The 24,120-nt window shown below is 40.6% G+C and overlaps 1 long non-coding RNA gene across 2 annotated transcripts; it reads left to right on the top strand.

The window, feature by feature from the left end:
- The first annotated feature begins 1,501 nt into the window (after positions 1-1,501).
- Positions 1,502-23,319, top strand: LOC117003751. Of its 2 annotated transcripts, XR_004419554.1 has the most exons (3): positions 1,502-9,983; positions 10,228-17,109; positions 17,153-23,319. It is a non-coding gene; the product is annotated as an uncharacterized LOC117003751 (long non-coding RNA). The 2 variants fall into 2 exon arrangements; XR_004419550.1 differs by having other exon boundaries at positions 1,502-17,109.
- Positions 23,320-24,120: the final 801 nt, after the last annotated feature.

Raw genomic sequence — 24,120 nt, 5'->3', positions numbered from 1 at the left:
TTACCCTTCAAGACTGTCTCCCAAGGAGCTCTGTTAGCCAGAGATTAATGTAATTTAATTTAATCTGTTACTTATGTCACCACACTGAAGGGGCAGGAATTTCTGGCAGCAAAGGGTTTGCCTGAATTGGTTTGCCTTTTACAATCATTGTTTGTGGAAGTGATACCATAAAATGATCGTTACTTCAAATGCTAGATTTAAGCAGGATTTGAAATTTGGTGACTTTTTTACTTAAGCAAGGATTTTTAGTTAGTCCTTGGAAGCCAGAAGTTGCCTTACAAACTAGCGGTATTCAGTGCAGGCATTAGCTCTGGGATCCTTTTTGTTCCTTGTCATTACTTCTGCACGCCAAAAATCTCTCCAGTGTGGAAGACTTTATAGCAGGTACATTTCTGGGGAAGAAAGGAAAGCAAGGTGCATAGGAAAAGAGGAACAGAGCAACCAAACTAGTAAGAATATGAACAAAACCCTTTTCTAGACAGGGAATGGGAAAGGCAACCTGTTTCCAGCTTGGTCACTTTTCCATATTGGGAGTTCATTCCCATGAGTTCATCTCTGATCTGTGAAAGACAAAAAGAAACTGCACCAACCAACCTGGATTAATTCTCCCTTCTCATGCTGGCAGTGTCCCATTCAGAAATGAAATGGTGGAAATGGTAGCAGTTCTGCTGAAGCAGAGAGTCCTTTTTCTGTAATGGAGACGTCTCATTACTCTCCTGATGGCAGTCATTCCTTGGGGGAAAAAGGCACAGATACTTGGACTGTGCCTTTCAAATTACTACCATAGTTTATACAGATTCTTAATTGTGCTCATTGCACATCTTCCTTTTAAAGTCGTTTAAATGGGTCAGTTAGAGATGTTAGTCCTTAACGTTTTTTTATTCTTTGTTGAAAGATGTAAAAACAGTTTGCTTTAATTTTTAAAGATTTGGATTTGTTCTGTCCTGGCTGGGTGCCAGAATGGCACAGTGCATTAAACATTGTTCACCTTCCTCTTCCTTCTGGCTACTTAGAACACTTCCGAAGGTGGGATAAATATGTTCACGCTAATTAGCGAAAAGCTGATGAGTCAAAGTTCGTATTGGGCTGAAAGGAGGAGTGCAGATCAATGTGAGCTTTTCTGGCACGGCTGGAAATTTGGCTGGGAATTGCTGCCAGGGCAGCGCACTGCTGGGGATTGTCCATTAGGGGTCAGCGAAGCTCCGCCAGTGGAGGAGTCTGTTCTGTCCTGGAACAATTCCTCCTCCCTGCTTCCTCCTGAGTAAACTCCTCTTCCGTCGAAACCCCTGCGTTTTCCAAAGCTGTGGGCACTGAAAATGCAGCCAAAGAAATGCACGAGTGTGTTGTTTCGGTACAAGGAAGGAAGTACTGAAGTATTAGAAAGACACTTTATTTTCTCTATGCAAAACTGTTTTCTTTGGTATCTTTTATGATAGAAAAGCTGTTCTTAGCTAACTTCCAGTTAGCTAACTATAGGTATAATCTGTTTAGGTGTACTTCTTGAGAATCCCCTTCAGAGTCTTGTTCAAAAATCAGTAAATATCCAAATGTGCCTTCTTAATTTCCTAATAAATTAATCAAAATGTTAAAAAAACCCTACCCTCTGTATGATTTATTACCTCGCTGTTGCTCAGGACTCATAATAATTTTTTTTATTCTTGGAATTTCCTGTGGAATCTGTTCTCTGTACTTGATTAGATGGTCTGGAGTGAAACTGTTTTTCCTTCCAACTCTGGCCAAAATATGGGTGAATCATCTCTTGTCGAGGGTGTTTTTCCTTAAAATTGTAAAGGTAAATCTTTTGTTTTAGTGCTAGGTACTTCAGAGTTCTGTTTCAATTAATTATTCCTCAAGGATACTGTTATGTCACAGGTGGTTACAGGGTCAATATTATTTAAACAAAATTTTATGTCAGTCAGGCTGTGTGCCAGCCCTTGCAAAAGAATCCAGCTTCCAGTGGACTCTAACAGAAAGTTCTAAAATATTTCATTTTATTTTACATAAAGTTTTAATTTTTGTTTCCTGAAGAAGATTTTGGTTCTTAGAGAAGAGGAATCCTGGTTGGTGTTAGCTATGATTTTTATTGTGATGAGGGAATTAAGATGCTTGCTTAGATTAAAGTTGTTATGCTTTCCTCCAACCCAGAGTTCCTTGTTATGTTCTCTGAAACTCCCTTATGTTGTATTTAGGGATTATAAAATCTCCCATGTGTATCTCAGTGTGTTAGTACACACTGTCCCACAGACACCTTCCCTGGCTGGCATAAGAGTTTGGGTCCCTAAAAGCTGACCAGCACTGAAGAAAGAAGTCAGGTTTTTATCTCAGGGATAGTGATGCAGATTCACAGTAGCCATGTAAACACAGGCTTTGTGGAGTTGTCCAAGCTTGCCTGGAAAGAGGGAAAGTAGTCGAAGGCAGTAGAGGGAAAGAAGCCAAAATGTGTTAACTGCCAAATTATAAAATTACTTTATGCTCCAGGCTTCTGACTGTAGTCCTTCTTGCACCTGCCCCTAAAGGAGTTTTAGTGGCATGTCAGGGGGGAGGACAAAATCCAAAGAGCTCCAGTAACCACTGGAAGGAAGAGGAGACCAGAACTTCAGTTTGCAGCCAGAGGTGACCTCTGGATAAGGGCATTGTTTTCTTTGCTCCAGTGCAGTTTTGATATTTAAGAATAGAGAAATGGAAGGGGCTGCTCAAGCCTCATTAACTTAATCCCCTGTGTTATAGAAAAACATGAAGTGGAAGCTTTTTCCCCACTGCAATCCTAAAATAAACAAGAATTTACAGAAAATAAAGTTTTTCCCCTGCTGGGCAGGAAGTCTTGATGGTAAACTTCTGCTGTCCCTGAACTGATGAATCATAATAGCAAAATGGATTTTTTTTTCTCAAGAATTTGGCCAATTGCTTGCATTCTTTTAGACCCATGTGGATTATTGATATCTTCAATATACTGTGGTGGTAAGTGCTACATCATAAAAATAGACTGTGGGAAAAAAAGAGCCTTTTTAACTTTCAATTTATCATCTACTAATTTGTTTCATCCCCCAGCAGTCTCTTACAGGAAAAAACAGTTGAACAATTGTTTCCTTTCTACCATTTCTGTGGTAAAATAACTTCCCATAATTTTAAGTTCTTATATCAAGTGTTTCCATCAGTCATACCCTTTGCAGTCTTGGCAGGTCCTGCTATCTTCTGTTGTTCCTGTTATTGAAGGCATTTCATACCTTTAAACATCCTTACAGCCCTCCTCTGTACATATTTTCTTTTATCATCTGTTTTCAAGAGGGCCAGAACTGCATTCAAAAATGTGATTTCAACATCAGTCTACACAATACCTTTTTATCATTTAATCAGCAATTTATCCAGAAGAGGACTTTTGTTCCATGGCATCTTAGTATCTCTAAGAGTCTCCAGTGAGAATGTGTAGAATGGCTTTTATAAATCCAGGTAAATGAAATCAAGTGGATCTCCCTTTTCATGCAGTCTGTGATGGCTGGATATGAAAGGTATTCTTAGATACCCAATATTGTTTTTCTACTTGACTTATATTCTTTGATTACAGTATCTATCAGCTATCCCAGATCGATGTCACTCTGATGTCCCTTAGAGAATTCTTCCAGTGGAATGTGTGTGGGAGGGAAGAAAAAAATGGCTGGTTTTTGTATAAGACATGTGTAGTCACCACTCCAAAGAAAGCACAGGCAAGTTATACTATTTCTGTCACCTTATGTGCAGATGAAAAGCAGTTCAAAAGCTTTGAAAATCTCCACATTGACACGTTTAAAAGTTTAAGCTTGGTTACATTTAACATCCAGTTCCACTGATGCTGGATATAAATCTATATCAAAATAACTCCCTTTTGCAGATTTTTGTGAATTCTGTGCATTCAGACAAGGATTACTTAAACTGGCTGTTAAATACATCTTAATTGAAATCAGTTTGTTATTCTCAAAGTCTTTTTCAAAGCAAAATTGGGGACATGCTTTATTTGAGAAGCCAAGAATTCAATTTTCATGTAACTGACTTTTTTGTAGGCTTAAATAAAATGCAATATACAGTTACTAAGATTTTACTCCAGTTACTAAATTTCACAGTCCCTATTATCCAACTAAATTAATACTTCTGACTGAATGAAAAATAATCAATTTAAACTGTTGCAGAGAAATGCACACGAGCACATGCACACACACTGACTGGGGTGTGGTGTTGATTACTGGGTTTCCTCCTCTTCCTTGCCAAGAGGAATGTAATGTTGGCAACTTCTTCCACACTCTAGGTTCCACTTGGGGCTATTTTCATGTTTGCTGATATTGTAATGGATCTTGCATTTTTTTCCACTGGTCTGCAAGTGCATCTCATCTGCATTTACAATATACAGTGCATTTTAAATGTGTTGGATAATGCTTTCTGCTCTTTTGCTCCTGACACTAGCTTTGCCCTGCTCCAAGTTGTGAGTATCTTTAATTTACCATTGATGAGTATTTGCATCCTTAATGTGATTCCAAGCCCCCTCTTAACAATCCAGGCCTGTATTTGTCTAGACCACATCCAGTATTCACACTTTGAGGGCCTTGCTGTTATTCCTATATAATTGCACTGGCTGCTGCATGTGTGAGTCCTAAATACATCTCTCTTTGTAGAATAACCAACTGCCACCATTGTCTCTATAAAAACTTTTACATCATATGATTACAATAAGCAAAAGTACGTAGAATGTGGAGTAGCTGTCTGGTCACTACAAAAAAATAAGTTACAGCTAAGCAAGCTAAACTAAGGTTACCAGTCAGACTAAGACAAGTTCAGCCAAAGAGGAGAACCAGATAACTAGTGTAATAAACATCAGATTGAAGAGGCATCACTTACAACAAAAAGATTAGCAAAATAACTTACTGTTTTCTATACATAGCTGTAGATCTCTGTAGGTGCCTTCTTGCAAGGCACCACCAAATTAAAACAGGAGAAGGTTGTGTATGCTTATGTTATGGATGCTGTGTCACTCTTAACAAGTGATGTGATCCAGAATGAGCAGATCTGCTGAAATGAGTTGGTGCTGGACCTTGCTAGGGAAGGGATTGCTCTGGACTTGTTGTAGTCTGGCCTGGGGCAGTGGCTGCCAATACCAGTTGGAATTTGTTGCCCGTGCTTCTGAAGAACAGCTTCTGCTTTAGACTCCATGGCTAGAAATCCTCTTCATGTCCACCAGCACAGTTTTGTGGCATGAACCAAAGTGCGCAAGAGGGAATGGTCCTGATCTGAATGAAAATACTAATGTAGGTATGCCTTGTATGGGTTCAGAACCATGGTGAGTCAACCTTTTAAGTGGCATTTTTTTACTTACTGGCACATTTCCCAGTAGCAAAGGAAGAAATTAAGAAATTAGGACTGGAAGCAGGAAGCTAAACAAAACATGTGAAATGTGAGAGGGATATGAGGTTTCATGATAAATGCACTCAGGCAACCAGTGAGATACTTCTGCAAGGGCTATGATGAGATACGAAATGTAGCTGCAAGAGGTCATCTACTCATAGATCAAGCTGGAAAATGGAAAAGCACTGTCTGCAAGCCTGGATAAGCATGCACTCATGCTTCAGTGGGAGGAAAAAAATGGAAAGTAACAATGTTGAAAGACAAGCACACTTCAAGTTGAATCTCATTCTATTAGGCTGGTCCTTATTTGTAATGTCTTGTTCTCTTTCATGACAGGTGGGGCAGAAGATACTACTATATAAAATGGTAGCCAGGATCTTGAATTACAAAAGGCAAGGAGAAAAGATCTGATTTTGTGGTGAAACCATCCACGCAGAAAATTCTTTTCAATGCAAAAGTAATAACTGAATGCTATTAGCTGTAATCGTAAACCTAAGCTAATATCATGTTGTGTTTATTCCCACTGAGTGGTTTCCTGCGAGTCTGGTCTTTTGCATCTCCTTAATCCCTGCAAATGCTACTTTGTGCATTTTCCTTTCTAACGCTCTGCTTTTCTACCTGCTGTCCGTGTGCCACATGCAATTTTAGTGAGCATGCAGGATTATCTATTTAGCAGTAGCTAGCACTGGCTGGCATTTGCATGCTACCTCTTTTCAATTCAATTACTGACTGTGCACAGGGCAGTAATTGCAGTTTCAGAAAGCTAAGGTTAATGAGTAAATTGAGTTTTATGTCTTCCTGGGTCATAAGATAAAATTTATGGATAAAATATTTGTATAGGAGAGATTTAAATAGTGGCTGTTGTGCCTGGCTGTGCTGGAAGCTCATAAGGAAAGTTTAGGTGTCTGCTGAAATAGAAAATGTCATTGATAATGAAACTCAAAGGAGGATGGAAAAGAGCTGTTCTGAGCAATTCAATTTCTCTTTTCCCCCTTAATGGACAAAGCATGCAATTTGGCCAGTGATAAAAGTGAACTTAGTTTTTCTGCAACAAGACCAATTTTTGCTATGCACTGCACAGCTCTAAGAAGGCATCATAAGTAAATATCACTGTTTGAGAGACAAAACAACAAAAAAAGGGAGGTTTGTCTGGCTACTACTACTTTAGGGAAGAGAGTTGAAAGAGTGTTTGTGGAGAAAACGAAGAGAAAATGGAAAATGGATGGGAGCATGTCCCGAGTAGGTTGGATTTACATGCGAGAATTGAAAGTGGAAGAGAAAAGGAGGAAGACTAGTCAAGCAAATATTAATGAGGAAATTGGCCTCCTTAGTATTAAACCTGTATTGTCAGGCTGCCAGATTTAGTGGGGGAAGTGCTTGCCTTGTCAGTGCTAGCTGAGCTGAGCTGAGCTCCTGGTGTGCTTCCTGCCAGTCAGAAGGGAGCTGGCTGAGCACTGTGCAAGTGGCACACCAGCACCCCTCTGGCAGCCCCAGCAAGCAGGGCTCAGACCCTTGGATCAGGATCCAAGGAACTGTCACATAAAAGTCTCATGCACACATGGGCCTACTGGACAGGACTGCCAGGAGCCTCCAGAGCACTACTCCAGTGGGAGCAGAAGAATTAGAAGGAATGGAATGAAGGAAGGAAGGAAGGAAGGAAGAAGCAGACTGAAATGGAAGAGAGAAACTGAAACAAATGTTGATAATATTAAAAAGCATAGTCTAGATCTTGCCAACAAAATCATCAGCGTGTGAGTGGAAGCATCTTTCAACTAGAAATGGTCTGTATGTACTTTGTTTTTGAAACATATATGTCAGGCTACTTTTATGGTGGACAGAAAACTTCGACCCCCAGCTTTTGTTGAAACTATGTCAACTACAGCAGCAAAATCACTTTTTCTAGCATTACAATATTTGACATGACATTCCAAGTGATGTGCAAGACAGTAGAACTAAAAGGGAGATGCATTAATGTAGGTTAGTATTTTCTGCATTTTCTGTCCTGGTTTCAGCTGGGAGAAAGTTAATTTTCTTCCTAGTTGCTGGTACAGTGCTCTGGTTTGGATTTAGTATGAGAGTATGAGAGTAACATTGAAAACACACTGATGTTTCCAGTTGTTGCTGAACAATTTACAGCACTTTTTAGCTTCTTGTGCTTGACAGTGAGAAGGCTGGAGAGGCACAAGCTGTGTGGGGACAAAGCTTGGACAGCTGACCCCAACTGACCCAAGGGATGTTCCATACCATATGGCATCATGCTCTGTATATGAACTGGGGGGGAGCTGGCTGGGAAGCACCATTCAGGAACGGACTGGTACTATCACACTGTGCAACTCTTGATTTTTATATTCAAATTCTTTTTTATTATTATTATTATTATTATTATTGTCTTCCTTTTATGTCCCATTAAACTGTCTTTATCACAACCTATGAGTCTGAATATTCCTACTCTCTCCCCCATACCACTGGTACGCAGGCAGGCAATGACGGAGGGGCTGTGTGGTGCTTAGTTGCCAGCTGGGGGTAAACCACAACAATTGGATGAACCTACTTAATGCCCATTGCATTATACCTTTTCTTCCTCCCCTGTGGATACACAAGCACCTAAGCGTATGTCGCGTAGTCTGAAAATGTTGATGAGAAGGGCAGTGTCCTTGACCCCTCACCTCTGGTGGAGATGTAACTAAGGAATCCCTCAAATTCTGAATTGGAATCAGGAGAGCATTTTTCTCATATTTGTTTCTATTTTATGGTAATGCAAATGACAAAGGTATGTCCTGGTATTTCTTTGCCTCCATACCTTCTTTTTTCCCAATTTCCACATAATACTGCCTATATTCCATCGTTCTTCTGGTCAGATGAGAGTGATCTCTTATAAGGACTAGCAGTTATTTTCTAGGGATTTCCAGAACCATATTTCCTAATAGTTCCATAACCAAGATAGATGTTTCTAAGGGAATAACTACATGAGTGCTCGCAGCTGTGTTCAAAGCATAGTACAGCCAAAGTCTGTTGTGAGTGCATGTTACACACCCAAAATTCAGTTCCAGACAGTGTTGGGGCTGCATTTTAAGAGATCATTTTAGTTCCTAGGCCTCCTAATGCTAATAAAAATTCTTGCTGTTGCAGGATTAGTCAATGGCAAAACCCATCTGGAAGATGATTTTTTTCTCCCACTGAAACTGTGGGTGGAGGTCTGGGTTTGCATCCTTGCTCTCTTAACTATTTTTTGTTCCTGGCCAAAGCAGAATTGGTTGGGATTGTGATCCTGAGCCTGTTTAAATAACCATTTAATAAATGTTCTGGCTTTCTCATTATAGGAACAAATTTCAGATCTGAAATTTGGGTGTCTCCGCAGCTTTTTCCGAGGCTCTACATTATTGTATTAGCTTGTGGCTCTAGTCCTGAAAAGAGTGTAATTTCATCCTCGCATTTCAAAAGGTTAATCTCTTCTCATTAACAATAAGGGGTCACATCACATGGCTAAAAAAAAAAATAGTAGCATCCATCTGAATTTCCTACCCATGTGAGCAGTGGAAAAATGAACAGGAGTGGGAAGGAGTCACACATCATATACTAACTCATCTAAATCTGGATGCTTAAATTAGGTTCCTCCAGCAAGTGGGATCAGGACGAGTCATCTCTGTCACTGTTAGAAAAGCCAAGAGAGAGATTAGGCTCCTAATCTATTTATCAAAATGTTTTATTGTATTTTATTATGTGTTAAATACCTTATAAAGGTGCTGTGATTATCTTGCCTTCTTCCCAGCCTCTCAGCCTCTTAAACTGCTAACTTATTGATCCTGCTGAACTTTCAGAAGTACGCCAGAACTACTTCTCCTGAGCTCTAGAGCAACAGGAAACTACAAAGAAACTTGAAGAAAGCCAAGACAAAAAATGTTTGGAAAAAAATTCCAGAGATGAAGAGGAGGAGCTGCAGATGTGTGTCACAGCCACAACAGTAGCTGCTGCTCTCACCCCACATGGGCTGTGAGAACTTAATGAGCACAATTGTCCACACACTTAATAAATACTTGGTCTGAAGGACTGAAGAAGGTCATGCTTTAAAGACCTATCTGCAGACAATTGATCATGATGGGGCTAATAAAGTATTTATAGGAGGCAAAAGGGTGACTCCAGCAGAGCCATAGAGGCAGGAGCTGTCATGGGAAGGGCCACCAAGCTCTTGGTCCTCACAAGTAGATGCCCAGCATCCCCTGTGGGATGTAAGGGCTCCACTGCTGCACCAGCCTTCCTGCCATTGGCTTCAGCAGCCTAAATGTTTCAGGAGCCTTTAATCTGAGTCTAGGTAGATGAAAGCAGCTACACGTGTAACTAGCAATGCCATAATGGCAGCTTTGATTACAGTGTAGGTATCTTCAAAAATAGATGATCTTGGGAATCAAGGTCAGGATGTGATTATGAGAATTACAGGCTTTCCTAAAAGTGCTGAGGAAAACAAAAATGCAAACTGAAAAACTTATTGATTCTTCCATTTTTACCCTGGTGACCAGCTACATCAAACTGATCTGCCGGGAGCCATCACAGACAAATCCGCAGTAAAAGAAACACTGCGTGGATCGGTGGCAGACATTAGAAACCTTCCCAGAGGAGAGGTAAGGAATGTAGAGCTGCCCTTGTCGCTTCTCCTTTGGTAAATGACTACTCAAAAACCCTAATTAAGTTTCCATCTTTAAAATGTGATTTCCATTTGCTCCCTGAGGTTTAAAAATAGTGGAAAGATTTCAGCAATTGATGACACTCTCAGTTGTACTAAATTAGAGCGTAGAAGAATTAGGAGTTGCTACTGGTGGTGTCACATAGTAATGGTATCTCCTTTTGTTCTTGCCCTTGCACCAGGTTGCTGTTCCCCACCACCACGCTCCTGGGCAGCAGCCACATACCAGAGAGGCAAATCACACACCAGTGGTGCTTGATGGTCAGAGTAAGTTTTTTATCACTTTTGAATTCATCTAGCCCTTGAATCCCTTCATTCAGGCTTGCCCACGGGCCTGTGCCTCCAATCTTTTCTCACATAACACAGGCTTGTGAAAAGAGGTAACAATTTTGCCTTTATGGGTGTTTTTGATAACAGCTTGACTTTACTGACCACTATGGAAATTCTCTGGATTTGCACTGCTGTGAGCTAAACAGGGCTCGGGGGATCCATGTGTGTGGGTTATAGACTCCTTAATTGCATGTGGGCAGCATTGTCCTCTGACTCAGAAATACCCTTGCCTTAGGAAAAAATCATATACTCCCAAAAAATTATTGTTGTTCTCCATTTATAGACGTGATCGCTTTAACATTGCCCTGCATTTGTCTTCACAAAATTTATTGGATAAATGGCAAAAAAAGGCTATTAGTTGTTTCCACTGAAATCTGTGAGTGATAAACACATCTGTTATACTCCTAATTGGGTATGTTTTTGATTGAACAGTACCTGATTCAAAAGCATCTCACCTGCTCTTAATATGAAGGCAATAAAAACATAGCTATGTGCTGTGTTTCTGGCACAGTTTCAGCTCTTCCACATTACTTAAATCGTGACCATATATTCCAGTTAGCTTAGGCTTCAGGCTTTAAAAGCCCAATGTGAGTAATGAAGGGAAAGCAATCTGATTAGCTAGTGGAGCTGACTAAAAGGCACCTTCATTACAAAGGAGCTTAAAAAAGGAATAAAACTACATAAAATGGATTAAAGGTATGATGATAATGGTAGTATCAAACAGCATAGCAAAGAAAAATATCTGCATTCAACAGATATTAATATTTAATAGATGGCACAGACATGTCCATGGCTTTGTATTCTTCTGTTTTAATGATCTTTACCACAGCTTGAGGTCCTTTGTCTTGTCCCCTTCTACTGACATCAGCTGGAGGAGACAAAGATTAAAACAAAGGTAATTTCCCTGTGGTTGTTGCTTGGCACTATTTCTGCTTTGCTCAGCCATGAGCTGAAGTTTAAAGGATGAAGTGCTGTCACTCAGGCTGATTCTCCCTTCCACCCCATCTTACCAGGGTTAACCACTCAGCCAGTCACCACGGAAACGCGTGGCTCCTTTGCCACCCCACAGCCTCATATTGGGAACGGCACCATAATCTCATTAGGAGGTTGAATTTGCCATTGAAGCTTGAATTCTCATAACAGGAGGGGAGTGGACTAATGCAATTAAGCAAATTAGCATTTTGAGCCATTATATCTGTCCAATAGCCTGAGCAAAGACTAGGTAGTTTTCTTCCTCTCCTAAAAAAAAGTCAACAAAACCAATACTCCAGTCCTCTCCCCACATGGTGTTCAGGGAAATACTGTAGTCCCCTCTCAACTGTAAAAGTCTTTACAAATGGGAAGAAAATTGTTCACTTGACCAAAAACCTGAATAGTATGCCTCTCTTTTTCCCAGTACTTGGATCCCAGTGGTTCTGATTATTTTTATCAGTGTAATGTTTATGCTTCTAAGGTAAAGTAAATAAAACCAGAACATTTTGTTTTGCTCTTTTCTTATGGTATGTGACAGTGGTTACCAGATCAGAACAAAACTCCTGTTGATTTCAGATCTATTTTGATGTGAAGTGTTTCTTAAGTGCTATGAATAACTCCTTTAAAATGCACCAGATTTTCAAGAGATAATTCCAGCATATTCAGTAATTCTCTAGAAACGCGGATTATTAAATGCCTAAAGCAGCGCTTTTCTGCCTTTTGTTGTGGGGTTTTGAGGCTAATCCAGTTCCCTCCTCCCTCCCTCACCCTGCCAAGTAAACAAAGCCGCAAAAGCGGACTGTAGCAAGAATCAGGAGCCATAAATCTTTGAATAATATCCTGGCACATGAGTTTCAAAGGCAACATATTTCTCTGAGAGCCCAGGGGAGAGTGTGAGGGAGAAAGGGAAGGAAGGGAGTGGTGGTACCCTCCTGAGGATAATGCTGCCATCTCCATCACAACATTTCTTCCTGGCGAGGTGGAAGTTGGAATGGCATGGGTAGGATCTAGGAGCCTCTTACACATATCAATTACTGAGGAGGTTATGCTGCTGGCTGCTCGCCTGTCTTCATCTTTGAATGGGAAAGGCAGGAATAACAAGTGCATTTTAGTAGATGTTATTGTGCTACCACTCATCTCTTCACAAACAAATCCCAGTCTGCCACCAGGCACTGCAGTCAGGAGTGGAAGCATGGGTTATTACTAAATAAGGGCATTGGCTATACACTCAACTTTATATAATACATGGTTCCTACCCTAAGCTGCTTACAAAATAGATGTATATTATGTAGGCAGAATACATAGTCCCAAAGGATAGTGTAATCTTAGCATTTTTTTCCTGAAAATGCGAGGGACTTCAAGACTGAGTCAGTGCTGAGAATATCTGTCACAAGCTTGAAAATAGAACGTAGTGTAGATAATGCTGCGGTTATTTGAAAAGCGTCACGAAGCTGAGTATTTCAGTGGCTACAAACTCCCAAAATGTCAGAGCTGAGCTGGTACTGAAGAGAAACTGATATGTGCTGAAACAGAAAATACAGGACTGAGGCTCACGAGCAAAATGGGCTCTGCACTGTGATGGCAGTAGCCATACAGTTTGGATTAAAGTATTTTGATATTTATGGTATCAGATCAGATAATGAAAAATTTTTAAAAAAAATCATGTTTTTAAAATATTATTTTTCCTCCTGGTACCATTACAAAACAGAATCAGGGGTTGAATTACTTTTCTGTGTGAGTTCTTATGTAACACTGTAAAGTAGTCCTGTTTTGCCTATTTGGTTTTTCCCTTTTATCATGTTTGGATTAAAATGTTGCCCTAATCCTGCATATCCTGCTTTGAAAGGCTTAGATCTGTAATGTATTGTATGGTATCCTTTAAAAGGCTTTGCTCTTTACTGTGTGGTAGCCTTGAGTTAACAATATAGATTTCAATTCTTAACCTTATATTTGATAGTTTTGCTTGGGTTGTGTTCTTCATTTAATACAATGTAAAATTTCAAATATGCATATTAATTGGGATGTATTCTTGAAAGTTTTTCAGAGGTAAACACCATAAATGTGTAATTTTGGGGAGGGGAAAAAAAAAGAGAAATTGAAGCCATATTTTGTATCCATCCTGTAAGGCTGTGACCGCTGTTCCTGCAGTGGATGAGTGTTACTTGCTCTTGAAGAGGTGAGGCAGGAAAGCGCTGCCAAGTACCCATGACCAGGTTTTCCTGGTCACCTTCTTTCATCCCATAGTGAGGTAATAAGTTCATTCAACAGCTGTTATCTTTTTCCCTCTCCTTCCCTGTTCTCTTTTTGACGGTATATTTACTGGCACTATTCACTGTGTGATTTTCCATCACACAAAGGTTTCAACAGGTAGTTTACATAGCTCACCTCTGCTACAGATGAGGCATAAAGAATACACCAAAATGCAGCTCTGCAGCTGCATCTCTGCCTTGACCTACTGCCAGACTTAAACATAATGGTTTCAAACTCTGCAAGCCTCTGGCATCTTTCTTGCCCTGATTATATTTTATGCTTGGTAAAAAGCATGAGGCACAGGGGTACCCCCGTGAAGATGAGAGGATAAGACCTTAAAAATTATGCTGCAGGCAACAAGGATTTGAAGAGAGGTGTAATGTGGCCCAAAGGACAAAGGGGATTTTAATACTCTGAATGAGCAGGAGTTAGAGGAGAAGAAAAAGCAGGAGATGGAGATAAACAAAGGCAGGGACATGCTTCAGGGAAAGTGTAGTAAAAGAAGAGAATCCACATGCCAAAAGTGAACCTCCCTTTTTATCTTCCTTTTGTGTTTCATACAGTCACATCAGCACAATAGGTATTCATCTAGACCAAAGGATCCATTCATAACTTTTTCATCTCTTCGGGGATCTGTTAAAATTGTACATGGCTTTGCCTCCTGAGATAGTGAACTCTTGTCTTGAATGGAAAAAGGATGGTGTACAGAGCCCAAAATTAAAGCAACTAAAGACAGCTTTAAAGTTACAAAATGAGATAAAAATTATCAGCAACACTTGCAGATGTAATAGATACAAATCCTTCTTGGCCTTCAGTGAAGAACAGGAGTTTTATGAAAACATCTCTGGAATGTGGAGAAAACAGATTTTTAGTACAAAAGTCCAAAAGAAATAAGAAGGCAACCCATTGTGTGACATGCAGAGGCAGTGCCACATCCAAATGTATTGCTCTTGACAGACAGCAAAAAGGATGAGTCAGGTGTGTATTCTTCATTCAGGTGATGGCTGTCATACCATAATGTTTTACATTATTGTTCACTATTTATTACTAAAGGGAATTGTCCCACTTTTAATATCAGCACTTTGCCTGAATAAATCCCACATGCCTGTTTTTTGGGAGAAGTAATATTAATTCATGTAGAGAAGGTGACTAAAAGCAAAGCAGAATAGAGGGGGAAAAAAGATAAAAATAATGAATCCTTAGTGTTCCTTTGCAGGAAAGGCTCTAGTTATGATGCAAATGATACAAAATTAATGTATTCATGAATTAAAAATGAGAGGTGGCACAAACATAAACTCATTGTTGTTGAAATTGTCGTGCTCCTCATGAATTGCCACGTTATGCTGAGACTCCTCAGGGCAAAGCTGCTCACCCTAGGAGGGGTGAGAGGCTTCTGCACCACTGAGCACAGAAAGCAGAGGGACATCCTGGTGCAAGAAATGTCGGTGATGTGTGGGGTGGATTTGTTAGAGGGAGGCACAGCCAGCAGGTGTGGTAACACAGCCACAACATCTCATGGAGCCACCACCAGTCCCTTCCTCCTCCCTATCCTCCCTATTCTTCATCCACTTGGAAGGGGTGTGTGATAAGTGGAGGAGAGGGAGGTGCAAGTCATTGTCAGGCTGCACTGGGGTTCCAAAACTAGTTTTCCAAATATACTGTAACAAGAAGTATGTCTTAGACCTAGGGATATTTTATTAATTGTTGGAAGGTAATTTTATCTGTAACCTTGCTTTTTCTTTTCTCCTCATCCATATTTTGTCTCCTTCTCCCCCAGATTTTCCACTTTGCTGTGTGATGAGAGATTTACAGATTTCTGGGTGTGCAATCCAATGCTAGTTGTCTGTAAGGTGTGCCAAAACAGGCTCAGCACAGATCTCCATGAAATGATGAAAGGTTAATCCAGTTCTCATCTCTGAGTTGTTCTCAGCATGCACAGCTACAATGCCCAGTGGTTGGGGCTTCAGATAATGTTGACCAACACATTTCTTACAGAGTAAATCCTTTTCAAAGCAAACTAAAGTTGTGTTTTTAACTACTGAAATATTTCTTAAATGTCCTAATAAATAGAAAACATTAAAGATGTTCCTGTGATAACCAACTGATCATTTTGGGTCTACAAACTCTCTGAGCTTCTCTACTGACCTTCTATTATTTTCCTTCAAAGTATGATTTTTCTCCCCCATTCTGTATTTACTCCTGTTGTTATTCTAAACTTCATTGTCTATTTGTTAGCTTAGTTCTTCTTATTGCTGATAAGCTATGATGCAGAGTATATGTTTTTGCTTATATTTTAAAAATCCTGTAAAGTTCCCTCTCATACAAAACTGTCAAGAAAGGCTCATCCTTGTTCTGTGTCCTACCGTCACATTTTCCACTCTCATGTACGTTTCTTTTTCATCTCACTCAATTCAGCTAATTCTAAACTTTCAGAAACCTCTCTTTATCATATTCACATAAATGTCTTCAGCGTTTCTCAAACATATACAAAAGCTAGATATGCTGAATGCATTTTAGAAAGAATTATTTGCTCATCTCTAGTTCCCAGTCTTGCATGGGTCTAAATTTAGTTTAACACAAAAATTGTCTATTATGTAATTTCATTAAGGTTTTCCTAGAGTCTGTTGCAGTCTTTAGCCACCAGAATAGTATTTCGCTGTGAGAAAATTTGGTGAATGAAGATTTTCTCTTTCTTTGCTAATAAACAGGTTAAAAATGCCAATTGTATTGTGATATTCCTTGATAGGTTCCTTGATAAACTTGATTAACAGTTTTCCTTTTTATTCAGTTATCCCTACATGCTTTCCACATTGCAGCAAATTGTTAGCTCATTACAAGATGAATTGTCAAGAACCTCCAAACTCAGATTTTATCAAAACTCTTGAGAAAATGTTGAACTAAATGGTTTATTGTGCACTTCATAAGCTCTTGATATTTAGAAGACTTAGATTTTCTATGTAAGCCTCAATGGTTTAATTTTATTATTTTTAATTAATGTCTATGTTCCATGCAGTGCTGAATCATCTCCTGCACTCACACAGAGCAGCAGCTGGTTTGTGATTTCACTTCTGTGCTGACATCCCCTTTTGGAAGGCATATCTTCCTACTCTTTTTTTTTTTTTTCCCTCTGGGCTTAATCTAGTCTTACCCAAGCAGTCACAAGCTGTGCTGCCATAGACGGTGGATTTAGCTTTCTCCAGGGAAACAAACAGCAGAGGCAGCACATGCAGGGCTCCAGCCCACACTCCAGCCTGCACTCCTGGCCCATTCACATGGCCCAGCTACCTAAAGATGAGCACAGCTCACCAGCCCCTCCCTGGGGATGGACAACACGAGCCCTTGGGACAGAGGGCCAAGCCCACAGCAGCACAGATGGGAGAAAGGAAGGAAAACCAAACCCAGGTCCTGTCTCCTTTCAACACAGGGCTGGAGGGCTGGGGCCAGATGTGAGCAACACTCCTGGGACACCCACTGCTGTGGCATCCCTCCTACAAGTGCCTGTTCTTAACAAGGTTTGCTGTGGCATCCCTCCTACAAGTGCCTGTTCTTAACAAGGGGCAGGATAAAATTAATGTAGGAGGTTGCACCATCAGTGTAAGGACAGCAGTGTGAACTTGTAATTACTCCCAGACCAAGACATACATCCAATAAATTGAGTTTTGGGTTATCTTTTCTTTAATGTAAAAAGATCTTCATATGAATATTGGACTAATTATTGCACAGGTGAGGCATTTAAATACATTCAACATCACAAGGCTGGTCAGTGCTAGCACCATGCTGTCACCTCATGATTTTAAATAAAGATTAGCAGAGCTGTAATTCCATTGCCAGGCAAGAAGTTGACAAAGAGATATTTCTTCCCTCAGAAACTGGAATACAGACCCTAAACTTTTTTTATGAGATAACTAGAAAACTTTTCTTCTTCCTTATTTTTCCTGCTCTGTCAAGACTCTTCAACACCATTCAGGGCTCGTCTCTATAACCCGAATTGCAGTAAATCAATTAGTTATCAGACTGTATCTTATTCTTTATAAAACACCAGAATTTCTGATACCAAATGATATAAAGAACTGCTTTCATCTAGCCTCAAAAAAGAAAACCCTTGAAGTGTTTTAAAGATTCAACATGTCAAAGTTTTGAGCCTTTTTTAAAATTCTAATAATGCAGTGCTAAGGACACCTCTTGGATGTGCTACAAGTATCTGCTGCTCTGAAAAAATTTTTCAGTGAATATTAACTCCTTGATTTAGTGAACATCTTTATTGTTAAACCTTCTGTTATAGATGAAGGAAAACACCATTCTCCTTTCTGCAACTGATAATAAACAAACTGTAATACCCTACAAGACAAGAAAACAAAGCTGGTTTTTTGACTTCTGAATAGGAGGTGCTAGCTTATTTATTTAAATTCAAAAATTATAGCCAATGACCTGTCTAGTGAAAGAACATAGAACCCCCAGTATACCCCTAATACCGTTCTTGGTGAGTCAGACTGTGCTGAGATCATAGGTTTTGTGTTCTTCCACATTTCCCACAACCAGTGGTCCGTCTTCCAAACATTCCTCTAGTGAATGGAAATCAGTCTTACTTGCTTATACTTCTCCTTATGTCAGGATAATGCATTCCTGCTCACTGGCTCTGCTTCTTCTGAGCCTTTAGTTTTGGTCCTAAACACTGTTTGCATTGTTTCCTTAAAAATAGCTGATTTCTCAACCCATTGTGGAACCTTCTCAGCTGAGTCTAAACTGCAGGAGCTAACTGTGTACTTGCCTCAAAGGTGCTGCGTAACTGAGAGCTTGTGGGTCTCATGGGAAAGCAATGACGTGCCCCAAATTTGGATGGGGGCGTTGGAGAGGAAATTCCACGTGGAAACACAGAATTGTAAAGCAGACTTCGGCAATCAGCTGTTCTGAGCCCTAACAGAACAGCAGATGCACCGAGCACAAAGGAACTCCTGAACCATCACTGTCAGAGTATTTGTAAGAAGCAATTGTTTGGGATTTTCAGAGGCAGGGAAAAAACTAAGGAGCAGCTGTCTCAAAGAACAGTCTTAAATCAAAAATGGCTGCAGCTTTGGAGGGAATTGGCACTAAAGCCAGAGGTCCTAAAGGTTTGGGATGAAATCAAGGTAGATTTATAGAAACTATTGAAAAGGGGTAAAACAAAACTACAGTATATCTGCCCATGTGTATTAGGAGGAATTGAAGTGCAAGTTAATGAAAATTTGGGGGTTAGTTTCTTCTGGGAACAGCCTCCTTAGTCATGGTCAGAAAAAAATTGTTGAAGAGGTGCTAACAGTAGGAGGAAATAGTACAGTGAGAATGAAGCAGTGTGGAAAAATACTGACTCTAATTGCTAAATTTGGCACAGATATATCTAGGAAGTTAATCCTGCTGAATGTTTCCTATATTGGGATATTGGTTACTTATCAGAGCTATGTATGTGCACAGAATTATGTTTTCTGTAGCTTTCTTCAGCCAACTGTACCATTAGAAATGGATAATTTGTAATATTGTCAGCCTGACATTTTGCTCTGTGTAAGGTGACACTTTCCTTGCAGGATATCCAAACTACACACCAACCAACAGGCATCTTATTAGTCTGCCTCCTTAGCTTTTAAAATGTCTCATAATTCTGTGAGATATTTCTGGTGCTGAGATTCTACCAAACTGTATCTTACTGTATCAAACTGTATCCAGTAATGTGTATCAATTTCAATAACCAGAAAATGTGAAAAGCATCCATCTTCAGTAACTAACAAGTATATGACCCATCTTTCTTTTTCCTCACTGAACACCTGATAAATTAAAGCTACCTTTCTGTGCCAGCTCCGCACGGTCTATGCAGGAAGACCCAAAATGAGCTGTTCCTCTTCTGGTGCCTATGATTAGAGACAGCCTTTTATTCTCAATGGTTCCTGACTTATTTGGTCTCTCCCTGTTGCATCTCATGAAACATAAGTGATCCTTTGGAAGTTAGGGAGCTGGAAAATGAGTGGCACACGGGGGTGGGCTACAGACAATAGCCGATCCCAAGTACTTGTGCCTAGAATGGGAAGTGGGTGATAAATTTTAAAATGTGGATGTGGGTGTTTATTGACATCACAGGTGGTTTCTGAGGAGAAAAAGTACAAATTTATTAACATTGGAAACCACACTTTCTTTGTTTAGTTCTAAAAGAGGCAATAACTCTAACAGCAAGGTATATGCTCCTTAGTACAATAGCATGATATGTAATTTTGGAGGTTATTTTCCCACTGGAATAACAGTTGGATGTACTCTGCAGAGATGGGACAATGGGTAACAGACCAAGTCAGTCGTCAGCATGAACTTTTGTGACTCTCAAGCAGACACCAGAATGGAAAAACTCTGCCTCTGTGGTGCTGAACATAAAGGACTTTATATTCTGGCTCTTTGACATTTCCTTGGATGTTGAAAGAGGAACAGTGCACAATTGGGAACACCCACCTGTACAGGGTTGTAGCCTGGGTAGCAGTGTTTAACCCAGAGATGGAGGAACTGGGAGAGGAAGTAGCTCCATGTTTGGGAAGAATAAGGATGTCTTCACCTTTGGGAACCTCTGCTTCTTGCAGAGGGAGGCACAAGCTCCTCCCCAGCAAGGGTGCAAGAGCCACATTTGCCTCCCAACCTGAGCCAGATCCCAGGAGGTTTCTCACACACACACAAAGGCTCAGTACCAGCAGGAATTACTGATAGCAGTCACCGGGCCCTGGCAGCCTCTTGGTATTTAAGGGTTTGGTCTTTAATCCCTGCAGGCTGAGGAAGCTTCAAAGTCAGACTTCCCACTTGCTGCCCTGACACATGGCCACCTTTGTAAGAGGTGACGTGCTGCTGTTCTCTCATCAAAGTTGATTGCCTCTGTGTTTTGTGTGGACCCCAAAAATCCCTTTAGAAAGCATTGGTGAAAACTGCACAATGCCCAGGGGCTCCCCTGCTGGCTCCAAATGTGCAGGCATGGACAAGGAAAAAGCTCTGGTCACCCATGGGGTTTTATGGCCAAAATTAAGTTTACCACTGGAGTTAGGAGACTGTGGGCTTGGCTGGGTTTTGGGAGGGTCACAGTTTTGGATGAATATGCATAACATCTCTTCATGCTCAGCCCCTTACAGGAGCTAGTCATGCAATTATTTTCATTCCCTGATTGAGTTATGGAAATTAGTAATATAATTACTGGAGGACAGAAGCTCCAGTGAAGAACTGAGACCTTTAATAATCAGGTTTTGTACAAATAAAGAGCAAGAAGTGACAATGTAGATATAACTCCTGGGACCAGGAACAAAGCTTTAAAAAAAGGCCTTTGGGGCTTTGAATCCCTCAGGGAGAGAGAGCAGTTGAGGGAGAGCTTGCAAAAAAAAAAAATTGTGGATTTGTGAACTTGAAAATGTCGCACATTTTTCTGTTGAAGCTATGCCTCATTGCTGTTGGTAACGTGTCACTCTAACACCTGCTGGCCCTGATTAGGATTCCTCTGGGATGGTATAATCACAGAGCACAATGTGGCCACAAAGAAATTACAGCTCATGATCTGCAACATATAAAGGGGGAATAATGATAGACTCAACCAGGTTTATGCTGGGTTATCCATACATATGGCCTGTATGGATGCCTTTGTGTCTTCATTTACTATTTTGATTTAGCTCTGTAAATATCAGTGCTCCCTCATAACTCTGAGCCTGGCCATTATGAGTTGGCTGCTCTTATGGTGTCACTGAAGAAGATCTCAAATAGGGATTTGCAATAGAAGAAAATAACATCTTAGACTTCGGCTACTGTAAGCTGGGCTGGCTGAGGGGCAAATTTACATTTAGATTGAGCCTCTTCACATCTTCTCTAAGTAATTGTAAACTCTCTTGTGCCTCAGCCCAAGAAAAGAATTTAGGCAGTCCAACACTGCCAAAAACTGTCTTATGCTTTGTAAGATGTGTGATAGCTAATCTAAGTAGTCAGGCTTAACATCTACTTTTCATAATTATTTGTGCAAATACAGCTCAGTTATCAAATGTCAGCATTAATCAGACAAAGGATATCAGCATTGCCAAAATAAACATGTTGTAAAAGTGTTGTGTCTGATTATTTGTATTATTCAACCAACACCCAGATGTCCTATTATGTTAAGAGCTACACTAGCATATAAGAAACCATTCCACCAGGAGGGAGTGCATGACTAATTTATGATAAGAGAAAACAATTGGACATTACAAGCAAATAAAAAGAAGGAGAGAGGAGAATTAGAGGGGTCGTGGTGGTCTGTGGCTGTATGTGCCTATAAGAACCAATAATGAGTTTGAAGTAAAGGAAAAAAAAAAGATTTGATATAAATAAATAAGTAATATGATACCAGTAATTCTTGCCAGGCATTTGCCTATCCCAGTGGAGATTTCCCTGGTATGTACTTAGCTTTCACATGAGGGTCTTATCCTCATTCACGCCATGCCTGTTTACACCATTCTCGTAGGGGTCTCCAATAGGCATTGCATGACAGCAGAGGATGGAGGAACACAGCCAAAATCCTGCAGCTGGCCTCATACCACACAAATCTGCCGTCTGCACCCAGCCAGGCACATGCCCAGGGAGGGCTACAGGGGCTGCATTTCTTTGTTATTAAATGCCTTATACTGCCAGCACAGCATAAAGGGATCCTGGTGTGCCTGATCATTCGTCTCCCTCTAATGTGTTCTGCTACAGCATGTTTTCAGTGCCACAGCCCGAATTTCTTTGAGCATTAAATGTGAATAAACCACTTTATTAAGGTGCCTGGTTGAACTGGTGCTGCCCAGGACAGCAAACATTACTGTATGTGTCAATGAGAAGAAGGTGGACAGAACACAAAGACGCACAGTTTGCAGAGGTATCTGCTCTCCAGTCTCATTTCTGATCCAAGGTCCTGCCTTGTCATGGGCTTTTCATTATTCTGAGTCTCTGTTTGTCAAGGGCACCTCCTCAGAAGTCAGGATGAGAGTCTTAGTCCTCTTTGCCTGCAGGAGCTTGTGGTTGGTGATGCACAGCAATACAAAAGACATCTTAAATGTAAAACATTTAGCAGTTGAAACAATATTTAGTGGGGGAGAAAAAGATAAGTGAGATAGAAAAAAATATGTATTTATTAATGTATTTGCAATGTAAAATTTACAAGGTAACCACAGGAAACTGAGCTCTGTCAGGCACTTAAGTGTCTCAGATTAATTCTCCCAGACAATTCCCAGCCTTTTGTGAATGTGCTACTTTTTTCACATCCCTAATTCTTTTCCCCTCCAGTGCAAAGAAGCCTGGCTGTGTCTCTCAGCTATTGTTTGTAGAAAAGTGGCTTATCTTGAGCCATACTTTTCCTTTCATTTTCCTTTTGAATTGAACCATTCTGTTCATGGGGCGAAGTCAAAACAGGGTACTCATAAATTATCACAGAGCTATTCCCCTTTCATCACAGGCATAAACACTTCGCAAATCAAGTAGGTGAAGCTGGAATTCCCATCTATTCTTGGAATTTATAGCCAAAACCAAGTGAGAGTGGTGACACAGTAATGCAAAACAACCTTTCTGATATCTCCCATGTAGGGCAACATCTATAATATTTAGTGTTTCCATAATAATTACTATTTCTCATTATTAAATACAGTATTTGCTATCTCTTTCACTCTCTTTCATCTTCTCCATAGAGGAGAATTCCTTGACCTGCCCAGCAGTGTACTGACAAAAAAAAATAAAAATAAAGAAAACAACTAGGAGCACAACAGTTCCATAGGGAGCACTGATATTATGTGATGGCCTGATAGAAATGTGACAATAGCTTGTATTTTATAAGCCTTTTTTCTAGATCAACTAAGCCACTTCATATTGCTTCTATACACTGCTTGTCTCACCCAAACAAGTAAATTACTGATGTTTTACCGGAGGGAGAATAAGGGGACTTACACCTGCAAGTGGGTTTGTTGTGTTTGACTCTCCTCAAAGTGTTTTCTCTATTTTTTAGAGGACTTGGACCAACAAAGTCTAGTAACTCTAGTAGATGTACATACCGAGAGCAGCCAGTGCAATCTTTGCTACCATAGGTACTTTGCCGTGCGACCTGGAAGGCGCATTTGGATGCGGGAACACAGCGGTCTGGCAGCGAGGCCAGCGGGTGGGAAATAAAGGGCACTAACAAAAGTGGAATTTTCAAGAGATTAAAAAAAACAACCCAACACCGCATGGCATCACCGCTGGGTGCCCCGGAGCAGTTTTCATCGCCTGCCCACTCTCGGAAGGACCACACCGCCCTGTCGAGGAGGTCTGTCCAGCACCCGGGGACGGTGGCCACCCCTGGCCACCCCCTCCCCCTCCTCTGCCGGCTTTCTCCCGGGGCTGGAGCTGCCCTCGCCCCCGGCCCCGCCGACATCCCGCCCATCACCGCTCTCCCGGCTGGCGCTGCCCCCGCCGGCTGCCCGGGGCGCTGTCATGGAGCTGCTCCCAATTCCTGGAGACCTGTAAATACATCTTTGATTTGAATGCTATTTTTTCCACCTTTGCAG

The sequence above is a fragment of the Catharus ustulatus genome, chromosome 1 (genome assembly GCF_009819885.2).
Source record: "Catharus ustulatus isolate bCatUst1 chromosome 1, bCatUst1.pri.v2, whole genome shotgun sequence".
NCBI lineage: Eukaryota > Metazoa > Chordata > Aves > Passeriformes > Turdidae > Catharus > Catharus ustulatus.
The sequence above is the reverse complement of the archived record's forward strand: the minus strand, read 5'-3'. Positions and strand labels throughout refer to the sequence as shown.